This window comes from Helianthus annuus, chromosome 6 (genome assembly GCF_002127325.2).
Source record: "Helianthus annuus cultivar XRQ/B chromosome 6, HanXRQr2.0-SUNRISE, whole genome shotgun sequence".
In the NCBI taxonomy this organism is placed as follows: domain Eukaryota; kingdom Viridiplantae; phylum Streptophyta; class Magnoliopsida; order Asterales; family Asteraceae; genus Helianthus; species Helianthus annuus.
Genome location: NC_035438.2, coordinates 101,814,049 through 101,825,906, shown reverse-complemented (window position 1 = coordinate 101,825,906; position 11,858 = coordinate 101,814,049).

The following is an 11,858-nucleotide window of genomic DNA, read 5'->3' as shown; positions in this document are numbered from 1 at the left end:
CGGTTGCGACTCGAGACCTAGACCAAGCAACTTCAAAACGGACTTAAGGGACTCGAGACCATCAAGGTCTCGACTCGAGACCACATCGTGACAACTCGAGATGGGACTCGAGACCTCTGAGGTTGCGAGTCATGCCTGCACCAATCGAGACCAGCCATTACAACTCGAGACCTCCTGGTTGCGACTCGAGACCGCATGATCTCGAGTCGAGATCACCTTATCTCGACTGGGCTGCTTACTTGAGTTATTGGGCCACAACGTGAATTGTTTGGGCTGCCTGTTTAACTGAACTATGGGTTAGTTGTTACTGTTGACTGATCCCATAGTAGAGCAGGCCCAATAACTCAACATGTAACTGTATGCATGCTATGTGTTAGATTATGTGTAAAATACACGTGACATTCTCTGTACCCAAACCTGACCTATACTGGTAACCATGTTAGGACGTGGTGACCAGCGTGCTTGACAAGTAACCTAATCTGCCGAGCAACCCAAGGTGAGTTCACACACTAAAAGCATGCGTCCCGGGGAGGGACACGGACAACTGCCAACTTTGGGAAAAATACTTTTGAACTATTATTTCCGAGGGAAATCCGAATGGGTATTTACTATCTCCGGGGGAGATACGTTTGGATATAATTTATAAATCACAACTTGCCAAGCTAAACGAAACTCTATCACCTTAAGTCCCTGCTTACAATACCGATTAATCGCCAGGGGCGAACGGGTTATTAGTTGATAGCGCTATTAGGTTTGACAACCTCACACCGTGACCGGGGGAGATCGGGCGTGAACTAGTAGACCTTGCATCTTGGTCAATGACGATAGACATTGACTCGGGGCACAACAACTTTCCGTCAACAGTTTCGGTATCTACAGTTTAGTGAGCTTACAGATGGGGTAGCTCCCCATAACGTGATTATAAATGCTTTATCTAAACAACATACGTTTTTGAAAACTAAAACTTGACACCTCGGGGACTCGCCAGCATTATGTTGATACCCTACTGCATGCTTTGCAGGTACCCAGTGATTGAGGAGCTTGCAGCTTGCGGATGTGTAGTGGTCGTCTAACCCGTGTGTTGGGTTCTAAACAAACTTGAACTAAGAACTTTGTTTTAATCCATTTTGTCTATGCTTCCGCTACTTATCTGAACTATTACTTAAACTTAAAACTTTTGAACTTTGACAATGATATTTGCTAACCTTGTGGTTGGTGAGTATTACTTATGTTATTTATTATATCGCTCAGTATAATTGGTGGCTGGATCCTGGTCAGTCACGCCTCCAAGCGGTGGTGTTCCGCATGTGGATTTTGGGGGTGTGACAGATTGGTATCAGAGCCATTGGTTATAGTGAACTTGGTTTTATAAAAAGGGGGAAATCTTTTTGAGAAAAACCAGACTATAACCCGTGACTTGTGACGACACTACACTCCAAGTGCAAGACTCAACACATTAGACCTCATAGCTCGGACTAGTGTTTACTTGCTTGCTTGCCTTATGTTTTCTGTTTTGCTATACGTACTAGTGTGCCTAGTTAGATAGATACACCTCCCTCTTCTATCTCATTCTCGCTACATTACGACATCACACTCATACTATGTTTTCTGATTATGAAGACAATGAGTGGACGCGGAAGAGGAAACATTAACATGACTTAGGCTCAATTCACTAACCTGCTTAACACGGTGGCTGCAGCTTTCGCAGCTCACCCTGGAGGTAAACACGTTATCTTAGGATGTTTAGATCCTACCGCCGCAACGTCTTTCACCCCTAAACCTATTCGCTTCGCTTCTCACAACAGGTCAGCATGCACCTGCGCAACCACACGTGTGTACTTTCAAAACTTTCATGGATTGCAAACCTCTCCCATTCAATGGCACTGAGGGTGCCATAGGTCTTCTGCACTGGATTGAGAAAGTCGAAGCCGTCTTTGCTGTCTGTGAGTGTCCCCTGCGAATTGGGTGAAGTTTGCTACTGGTACGCTCGATGGAAACGCGCTTTCCTGGTAGAAGGCGCAAATTCAGATGTTTGGTTTGGAAACTGCTAATGCTACTGCGTGGGAGGATTTCAGGACATGATTAAGGAGGAGTATTGTCACAGGGATGACATCCACAAGCTCGAAAACGAGTACTTTGAGCTCAAGATGGTTGGATCAGAGATCGAGGCATACACCAAACAGTCCAACGACTATGCTGCTCTTTGCCCAAACATGTCTCGACCCATGTACCGAAGAATCGAATTGTACATCAAGGGTTTGGCTCTAGAAATTCGAAGCCATGTGACTGCAGCCAACCTCAATACCATTCAGCCGGTCATTCGTCTTGCTCACAAACTCACTGATCAGGCCGTGGAACAGGGCAAGCTGCCCAAAAGGATCAGTGTTACTGCTGGAACTTCTAATGACAACAAGCGTAAGTGGGAAGGAAATCAAAGCAAGGATGTTAACCCCACTCAGGCCCCAACCCAGCAAAGGAAAACTGACAACAACAAGGGCCCTCAACAACAGGGTGGCTATCGTGGGAACCACCCCAAGTGCAACAAGTGCAATCGACACCACAGTGGGCCTTGTGGGAAAAGTCAGTGTCAGCGATGTAACAAGATGGGGCATGAGGCCAAGGACTGTAGGAGTCCACGTCCCGCCGGGCAGAACCAACAGCAGCAGCAACATCATGGGAACGTCAAGGGTTGTTTCCAGTGTGGAGCTGAGGGGCACTTTAAGAAGAATTGCCCTGAACTGAACCAGAACCGCAACAACAATCAGAGAGCTGGAAACAACGATCAAAACAACAATGCTGGGAATGGTGCTAGGGGAAGGGCTTTTGTGATTGGAGCTGGAGAAGCGAGGAATGACCCCAACATTGTGGCGGGTAAGTTCCTACTCGATGATCGTTATGTTTCTGTATTATTTGATTCTGGAGCCGATGCTAGTTATGTGTCCCTACGTATTAGTAGGAAGCCTAAGCACCCGCCTTCGTTACTAAGTTCTAAACATATCGTCGAGTTAGCTAATGGTAGAAACATCGAGGCCTCACACGTTGTCAACGATTGCAAACTAGTACTGTCTGGTCAGACCTATAGCATCGATCTTTTCCCTATCGCTCTTGGAAGCTTCGACATCGTTATCGGTATGGATTAGTTATCCAAACATCGCGCATAAATCCTCTGTCAAGAGAAAATGGTTCGCATTCCCCGCTGTCCTGGCAAACCCCTCCTCGTGCAAGGTGACAAAGGCGGAGAAGTCACAGGCATCATCTCGTTCTTGAAGGCCCAGAAGTGTTTACGGAAGGGGCACATCGCTATCTTAGCACTTGTCACCAACACACAGGAAAAGGAAAAGAGGATTGAAGATTTTCCAGTAGTACGCGACTACCCCGAGGTGTTCCCTGAAGAACTACCTGGACTCCCTCCCCACCGTCAGGTCGACTTCCAAATCGAGCTAGCTCCCGGAGCAGCGCCTATAGCTCGTGCGCCTTATCGACTAGCCCCCGCAGAACTGAAGGAACTTTCTACGCAAATACAGGAACTATTGGATAAAGGATTAATCCGCCCTAGTTCGTCACCCTGGGGAGCACCAGTACTCTTTGTTAAGAAGAAGGATGGCACTTTCCGAATGTGCATCGACTATCATGAGCTGAACAAAGTTACCATCAAGAATCGCTACCCTCTCCCGTGTATCGACGACCTATTCGATCAGTTGCAGGGATCGAGCTACTACTCTAAGATTGACCTACAATCGGGCTATCATCAGCTAAGAGTCCGTAATGAAGACATCTCCAAAACTGCATTCAGAACTCGTTATGGTCATTACGAGTTCCTTGTCATGCCCTTTGGAATGACTAACGCGCCTGCGATTTTCATGGACCTCATGAACCGATTGTGCAAGCCTTACCTCGACAAATTCGTGATTGTGTTTATCGACGACATCCTAATCTACTCGAAAAGTCAAGAAGAGCATGAACAGCACCTACGCCTTATCCTCGAACTCCTTCGCAACGAGCAACTGTACGCCAAGTTCTCGAAATGTGACTTCTGGCTTCGAGAAGTCCATTTCCTTGGGCACGTGGTCATTAAGGACGGAATTCACGTAAACCCCACTAAGATCGACTCTATAAAGAATTGGCCTATGCCCAAAACTCCGACCGAAGTTCGCCAATTCTTGGGATTTGAAGGATACTATCGTAGATTTATCAAGGGATTCTCGAAGATTGCTCAGCCCCTCACGACTCTCACTCAGAAGGGTATTGCTTACAAATGGAATGAAGCTCAGGAATCCGCATTTCAGAAGCTAAAGGATAACCTCTGTAGTGCTCTTATTCTCTCGTTACCTGAAGGTACCGACGACTTTATGGTTTACTGCGATGCGTCTATTCATGGGCTCGGTTGCGTGTTAATGCAACACGAGAAAGTTATTGCCTACGCCTCTCGACAACTTAAGACTCACGAAAGGAACTACACTACGCACGACTTGGAACTGGGAGCAATGGTTTTTGTGCTTAAGATATGGAGACATTACCTGTACGGTACCAAGTGCACTATTTACACCGATCACAGAAGTGTCGAGCATATCTTCAAGCAAAAGGAATTAAACATGCGACAACGTCGATGGGTCGAACTCTTGAATGATTATGAATGCGCAATCAAGTACCACCAGACAAGGCCAATGTCGTGGCAGACGCCCTCAGCCGAAAAGACACTACACCCAAGCGCGTGCGAGCGCTACAACTCACCATCCAGTCTAACCTCCCTACTCAGATTCGAAATGCTCAGGTTGAAGCTTTGAAACCGGAGAACATCATGGCTGAGTCCCTGCGAGGATCGCGACAGCGATTAGAACAAAAAGAAGATGGCGCTTACTATGTAACAGGGCACATTTGGGTTCCACTCTATGGAGATCTACGCGATCTTGTGATGGAAGAAGCCCATAAGTCCCGTTACTCAGTACATCCTGGTTCGGATAAGATATACCACGACTTAAGGACTACGTATTGGTGGCCTGGCATGAACGCCCACATAGCGACATATGTCAGCAAATGTTTGACTTGCGCAAGAGTCAAGACAGAGTACCAGAAACCAGCAGGCCTACTCCAACAACCAGAAATCCTGAAATGGAAATGGGAGCAAATTTCCATGGATTTTGTCACTGGCCTACCTAGATCCCAACGCGGGAATGATACTATTTGGGTGATAGTAGATCGATTGACCAAGTCTGCACACTTTTTGGCTATCAAGGAGACAGACAAGTTTTCTACCTTGGCAGAGGTTTACTTAAAGGAAGTAGTTTCGAGGCACGGGGTGCCAACTTCCATTATTTCCGATCGAGATGCACGATTTACTTCCGAGTTGTGGCAAGCTAGGCACAAATCCTTTGGCTCACGTTTGGACATGAGCACCGCTTATCACCCACAAACGGATGGGCAGTCTGAACGCACCATCCAAACCCTGGAAAACATGCTTAGAGCATGTGTGATCGATTTTGGCAAGAATTGGGAGAAGCATCTGCCGCTAGTGGAATTCTCCTATAATAACAGCTACCACACCAGCATTCAGGCAGCACCTTTTGAGGCATTGTACGGTCGTAAATGCCGATCACCTCTTTGCTGGGCGGAAGTTGGTGACAGCTAGATCACCGGCCCAGAACTAGTGGTGGACACAACGAAAAAGATTGCCCAGATCAGACAATGCATGGCGGCAGCTCGTGACCGTCAGAAAAGCTACGCTGATAAGCGTAGGAAACCGCTAGAATTCCAGGTCGGTGACCGGGTTCTACTTAAAGTCTCACCCTAGAAGGGTGTGGTTCGTTTTGGTAAGCGGGGCAAGCTGACTGAAGAGCTGAGCGCGGTGCACAATGTTTTTCACAGGTCTAATCTGAAGAAGTGTCTGTCAGATGAAACACTCATAATCCCTTTCAAGGAACGCACTATTGACGAACAGCTACACTTTACTGAGGAACCAATCGAGATCACGGATCGAGAGATCAAAACCCTCAAACGTAGCCAGATACCTCTCGTGCGAGTCCGTTGGAACTCGCGACGTGGCCCAGAGTTTACCTGGGAGCGGGAAGACCAGATGAAGCACAAGTATCCCCAGTTGTTCCCAAATGAAACCCCCAGCACTGAAGCTACGACCGAATTTCGGGACGAAATTCCAAACTAACGGGGGGATGATGTGACACCCCGTTGAAACGCTCTCACTCATACTAGCTTGTCAGTGGCTGCCTTAACTTTCGGGACGAAAGTTCTTAAAACTTGGGGATAATGTGACACTTCGGGTTTTCCCGAGCAACCTTCTTGTATTAGCACGGTGTGTGCATATATTATTAAATGGAAATTTGTGAATTATATTGGTGTGCTATGTGATCCTTGTATTAAACTATGTGCATGTAATACATATATATATATATATATATATATATATATATATATATATATATACGATTATAATAGTGAACCGAGACCAACGAACCCGACTCGAGACCACCCGGTCTCGAGTAAACAGGAAACAGTTGAGCCGGTTGGGCAGCAAACCCCCTTTGAGCCCACTCGGAACCATTGTAGGGTGCACCACCCAAACCGAGTATAAAATCCATGCCCAAGCCAACTTTCCCTCACTTCCATCATTCTCCCACACTCACTCACACACACACACTCCTTCACTCTCGCTCTCACTTAAACCCCAACAAGCAAGCTCATCTCTCTCTCTCTCTCTCTCTCTCTCGGATTCAATCGGCGACAACAAGGAGCCTCGGTCAATCTCATCATCATCACTCGGACACTTCATTTCTCACTTTCTTCCTTGACTTGGTGCTTTATCACAACCGGTTAGCATTTTTGATATTCACTAGGTGTTTATGTGTATAATGGTGATATTTGCTTTGAATGATTGAAATGATGGATGAAATATGTGAACTCTTGATATTTGAATAATGAATGATTGATAGTGTAGGGTGTTTATGATCATCCGATTTATGTTGATATTATAGGTCAAATGTGTCATAGTGTTTAGAATAAATGTTACATGATTGTTGCTTGTGAAATGCATGTTTGGGTGTGTTGAAGGTTTATTGATTTGCTTCTTAGTCCACATGAATAAATCTGAGAATCATAGTGAATGTGTTGGTTGAATAATCAAGTTATAAAAACCCTAAAATGATGAACATATGATGAATATGTGTTGAATGTGTTTGAATGTTGTTATAAAAATTTGAAATCTGGTTGTTTGATCCATTTGATTAGGGTTTTAGACAAGAAAACATGTTGGTGTGATTTAATTGGTTAGTACACGAAAATCATGGAAACAAATTCTGTTGGATAGTACCATACGGACAGATGCACCAGAATCAGCAGGCAAATGAGTCGAGACCTCTGGTTTCGACTCGAGACCATGGAGCTACAACTCGAGACCGCAACGGTTGCGACTCGAGACCTAGACCAAGCAACTTCAAAACGGACTTCAGGGACTCGAGACCATCAAGGTCTCGACTCGAGACCACATCGTGACAACTCGAGACGGGACTCGAGACCTCTGAGGTTGCGAGTCATGCATGCACCACTCGAGACCAGCCATTACAACTCGAGACCTCCTGGTTGCGACTCGAGACCGCATGATCTCGAGTCGAGATCACCTTGTCTCGACTGCGCTGCTTACTTGAGTTATTGGGCCACAACGTGAATTGTTTGGGCTGCCTGTTTAACTGAACTATGTGTTAGTTGTTACTGTTGACTGATCCCATAGTAGAGCAGGCCCAATAACTCAACATGTAACTGTATGCATGCTATGTGTTAGATTATGTGTAAAATATACGTGACATTCTCTGTACCCAAACCTGACCTATACTGGTAACCATGTTAGGACGTGGTGACCAGCATGCTTGACAAGTAACCTAATCTGCCGAGCAACCCAAGGTGAGTTCACACATAAAAGCATGCGTCCCAGGGAGGGATACGGACAACTGCCAACTTTGGGAAAAATACTTTTGAACTATTATTTCCGGGGGAAATCCGAATGGGTATTTACTATCTCCGGGGGAGATACGTTTGGATATAATTTATAAATCACAACTAGTCAAGCTAAACAAAACTCTATCACCTTTAGTCCCTGCTTACAGTACCGATTAATCGCCGGGGGCGAACGAGTTATTAGTTGATAGCGCTATTAGGTTTGACAACCTCACACCGTGACCGAAGGAGATCGGGCGTGAACTAGTAGACCTTGCATCTTGGTCAATGACGATAGACATTGACTCGAGGCACAACAACTTTCCGTCAACAGTTTCGGTATCTACAGTTTAGTGAGCTTACAGATGGGGTAGCTCCCCATAACGTGATTATAAATGCTTTATCTAAACAACATACGTTTTCGAAAACCAAAACTTGACACCTCGGGGTCTCGCCAACATTATGTTGATACCCTACTGCATGCTTTGCAGGTACCCAGTGATTTAGGAGCTTGCAGCTTGCGGATGTGTAGTGGTCGTCTAACCCGTGTGTTGGGTTCTAAACAAACTTGAACTAAGAACTTTGTTTTAATCCATTTTGTCTATGCTTCCGCTACTTATCTGAACTATTACTTAAACTTAAAACTTTTGAACTTTGACTATGATATTTGCTAACCTTGTGGTTGGTGAGTATTCCTTATGTTATTTATTATATCGCTTAGTATAATTGGTGGCTGGATCCTGGTCAGTCACGCCTCTAAGCGGTGGTGTTCCGCATGTGGATTTTGGGGGTGTGACACCTTTTAACTCTTTAACCCATTCCCAAACCACCGGGAATCCCATGCCTTAGAAAGTGTGTGAACTCACCTTGGTTTGCTCGGTTAGACTCTCTAAAATAGCTAACATTCAAGGTCAATCAATCACGTCCTAGTAGGATTACCACTTAGTTTATTAGTGACTTCAAATAAGCACAAAGTTCCTACACGCGTCTATCACATAACATGCATCACTTCAATAGTTCACGCTCATATAAACATTCCACCTGTAGCTACTCAAGAACAGGCATGCGATATTGCACAATAATACTTTCATTGGCATATAACATGTTAGATCATCCTCAGCTAACACACTCGACATTTAGACACGCAATTTACTACTTATGTCATTTCAGCTTTAATATCCAAAACAGGGCTGTTTTCGGGCATTTTAATAAAATAGTTAACTTACTCCAAAAATTCCCAACTTTTTACAGAAGGTGCTAAACTATCCAAATGTTATTGTGTAAAAATCTCGGGTCCGATTCATTAACAATATTTTATAAAAAATCATTTACCGGACTGTAATCAGATTCATTACTTTCTGACTGCAGTCCGCAGAACAATTTATTAAAAATTCATCGTAAGTCCGATTGACGAAATTCTAGTAGGAGAATTACAACGACATCAGTGTCCATCTATAGTACAAATTTCATGACCTAATTCTACACAGATTTCAAGTTATGATGAAAAACATAACACATATTTTCTTCAGTAAAAACACATGTTAGTGCAGTGATGTCTATCGCCTGCGTCAATCAGAACCGTAGCTGAAACTGTAGTAAAATAGGCTTTATATTGTAATTATAAGAAACAGGCAAGGTGGCAAACTTGTAAATAAGGGGAATCTCTTATAACCTTGTGCCTATAAATAGGAGCCTTAGGTTTAGAATTAAGAACTTTTGCCACATTAAAGCTTGGAGAAGCTAGGTGCTTAGAGAGAGAAACTAGAGAGAGAAAGTGGCAAAACGTGATTCACGGAGCTTGTATTGGTTACATCATATATAGAATCACATCATTCGTACGATCTCGTCTGTTCGGTCACACACGTTCACGGATTCCGCACGTTGAACGTGTCGTTACGCAATCGAATCGGTATCGAAACCGGACCTAACAAGTGGTATCAGAGCAGGTGCTCGGTTGCGAAGATCAAACTCACAGATTCGTACAAGTTTTCAGCAAATTCAGAGCCAAAAACCTCCAGATTTGTCAAATTCTTCTTAACTTTCTTGTTCTTCACGTTTTTCTATGAATTTTACAAATTTGAACGGGTTTTTACGGTTCAAATTGGCTGAAATTTTGATATGTTGTGCGCATATATCTGATCTATAATCCTACAAATTTTCAGGTCAAAATTCCAAGCCGTTTGGGAGAAATCTGCGTTTTTGTGAATTTTTTGCTGAAACCGTTCGTCAACTTGTTCATCAGTTCTTGTTCGATCGAACAGGCCACTCGTTCGAACAGGCCACTCGATCGAATAGGAAATTTCAATTCGTTCGAACAAGCCACTCGTTCGAACAAGCCGCTCGAACGAACAGCAATATTTTGGTTCGAATAGGACTTGATCGAACAGCAAAAGTAAAGAAAGTTATTCAATCGAACAGCTTTATATCTGACATTCATTAAAAACGTTGACTTGTTGACCTAGTCGAACGGCTAGGAATCACCATTTCATTTAACCACTCGAACAACAAATATAATCAGTAACCGTTCGGTCAACTTATCATATGATAACACATCATCTTTTAAATCAATAAAGTCAACAAACTCTGAAATCATCATTATGACAGTTCATGTGAATCAATTAAATGATAAACGGTTGTCGGCCACTTTAATGTTTTGAAAATATAAAAACAATTCTTTGATAGCACCGACCCACTTATAAGTTTGGACAAATAAAATGAATTGTTAAATATAAGTGGCCAAATGAGATTAAAGATGAATATAATTGTCAAATGCATGTGATTGAGTGATTCATATTTGCAGGTATTTTGACTTGAAACAGGATTGTCTCTTGATCGGCTGGCATAGCCGATCGAACAGAAGTCTTAGGTGTCACTTGAATCGGCTGGTATAGCCGATCGAACAGCAGTTTTGGTTTTGTCTTGAATCGGTTAGGAAGTGTTATTCGATCGAACAGGATTTTGGATCGAACAGCTATTCGATCGAACAGGATTTTGGATCGAACAGCTATTCGATCGAACAGGATTTTGGATCGAACAGCTATTCGATCGAACAGGATTTTGGCTCGAACAGCAACTCAATCGAACAGCAGGAATATTCCTAGCCGAACGGCTAGCTGCCTCGAACGGCTAGCAAAGTGCTTTGAATCGAACAGCAGCAAAAGTCGTTTCATCGAACAGCTGTTCGAACGGCTAGAAAGTTATTCACTCGAACAGCAAGTCATCTGACATTCATCATTGACTTGTTGACCTAGCCGAACGACTAGGACTCCTATTCGATTCACCGCCTTTAACATCCAATCGAATAGCACGTGTAACCTGAACGACTAGCATCACGTGAAACTTTTATCATAGTTCAAGAAACCATGTGACTTCGATGATTAACGGGCAAATCATGTTGAGTGCACCGACCCACTAACATTTAATACCCAATACATTTCTTTACTTGCACCGCCCAACAGGTGACCACCGATTCACCGACCCACCGCCATATTCAACCAATCAAAGTTCTTGAGGTCAAATCATTGTTTGTGAGTCAAATACATTTGTCGGCCACTTTATTGCATGTATTTTTGAGAGTTGTTTTGATTGCACCGCCCCTATTACCCATTCAACACAATCACAGCTTTAAGAGTCACCGACCCACTTAACAATTTTGGTCTAATCATACGGTTAAGTTTTGTCGCTTAGTGTAAATTGATAAAATTTTGTCGTGTAGCGATAAGCTGTGAAGTGTCTTTGTTCGGTTAGTATAATCGATCGGCTAGGAAATTCTAAACTGCTAGCATAAAGTCTTGTCACAATCGAATAGACGACTCAATCGGCTAGCATTCACTTGATCGGCTTGCATATCCTTGGAACGAACAGCAAAAGTGCCAACCGATCGGCTAGCAAGTGCCAACCGATCGGCTAGGAAGTGACTT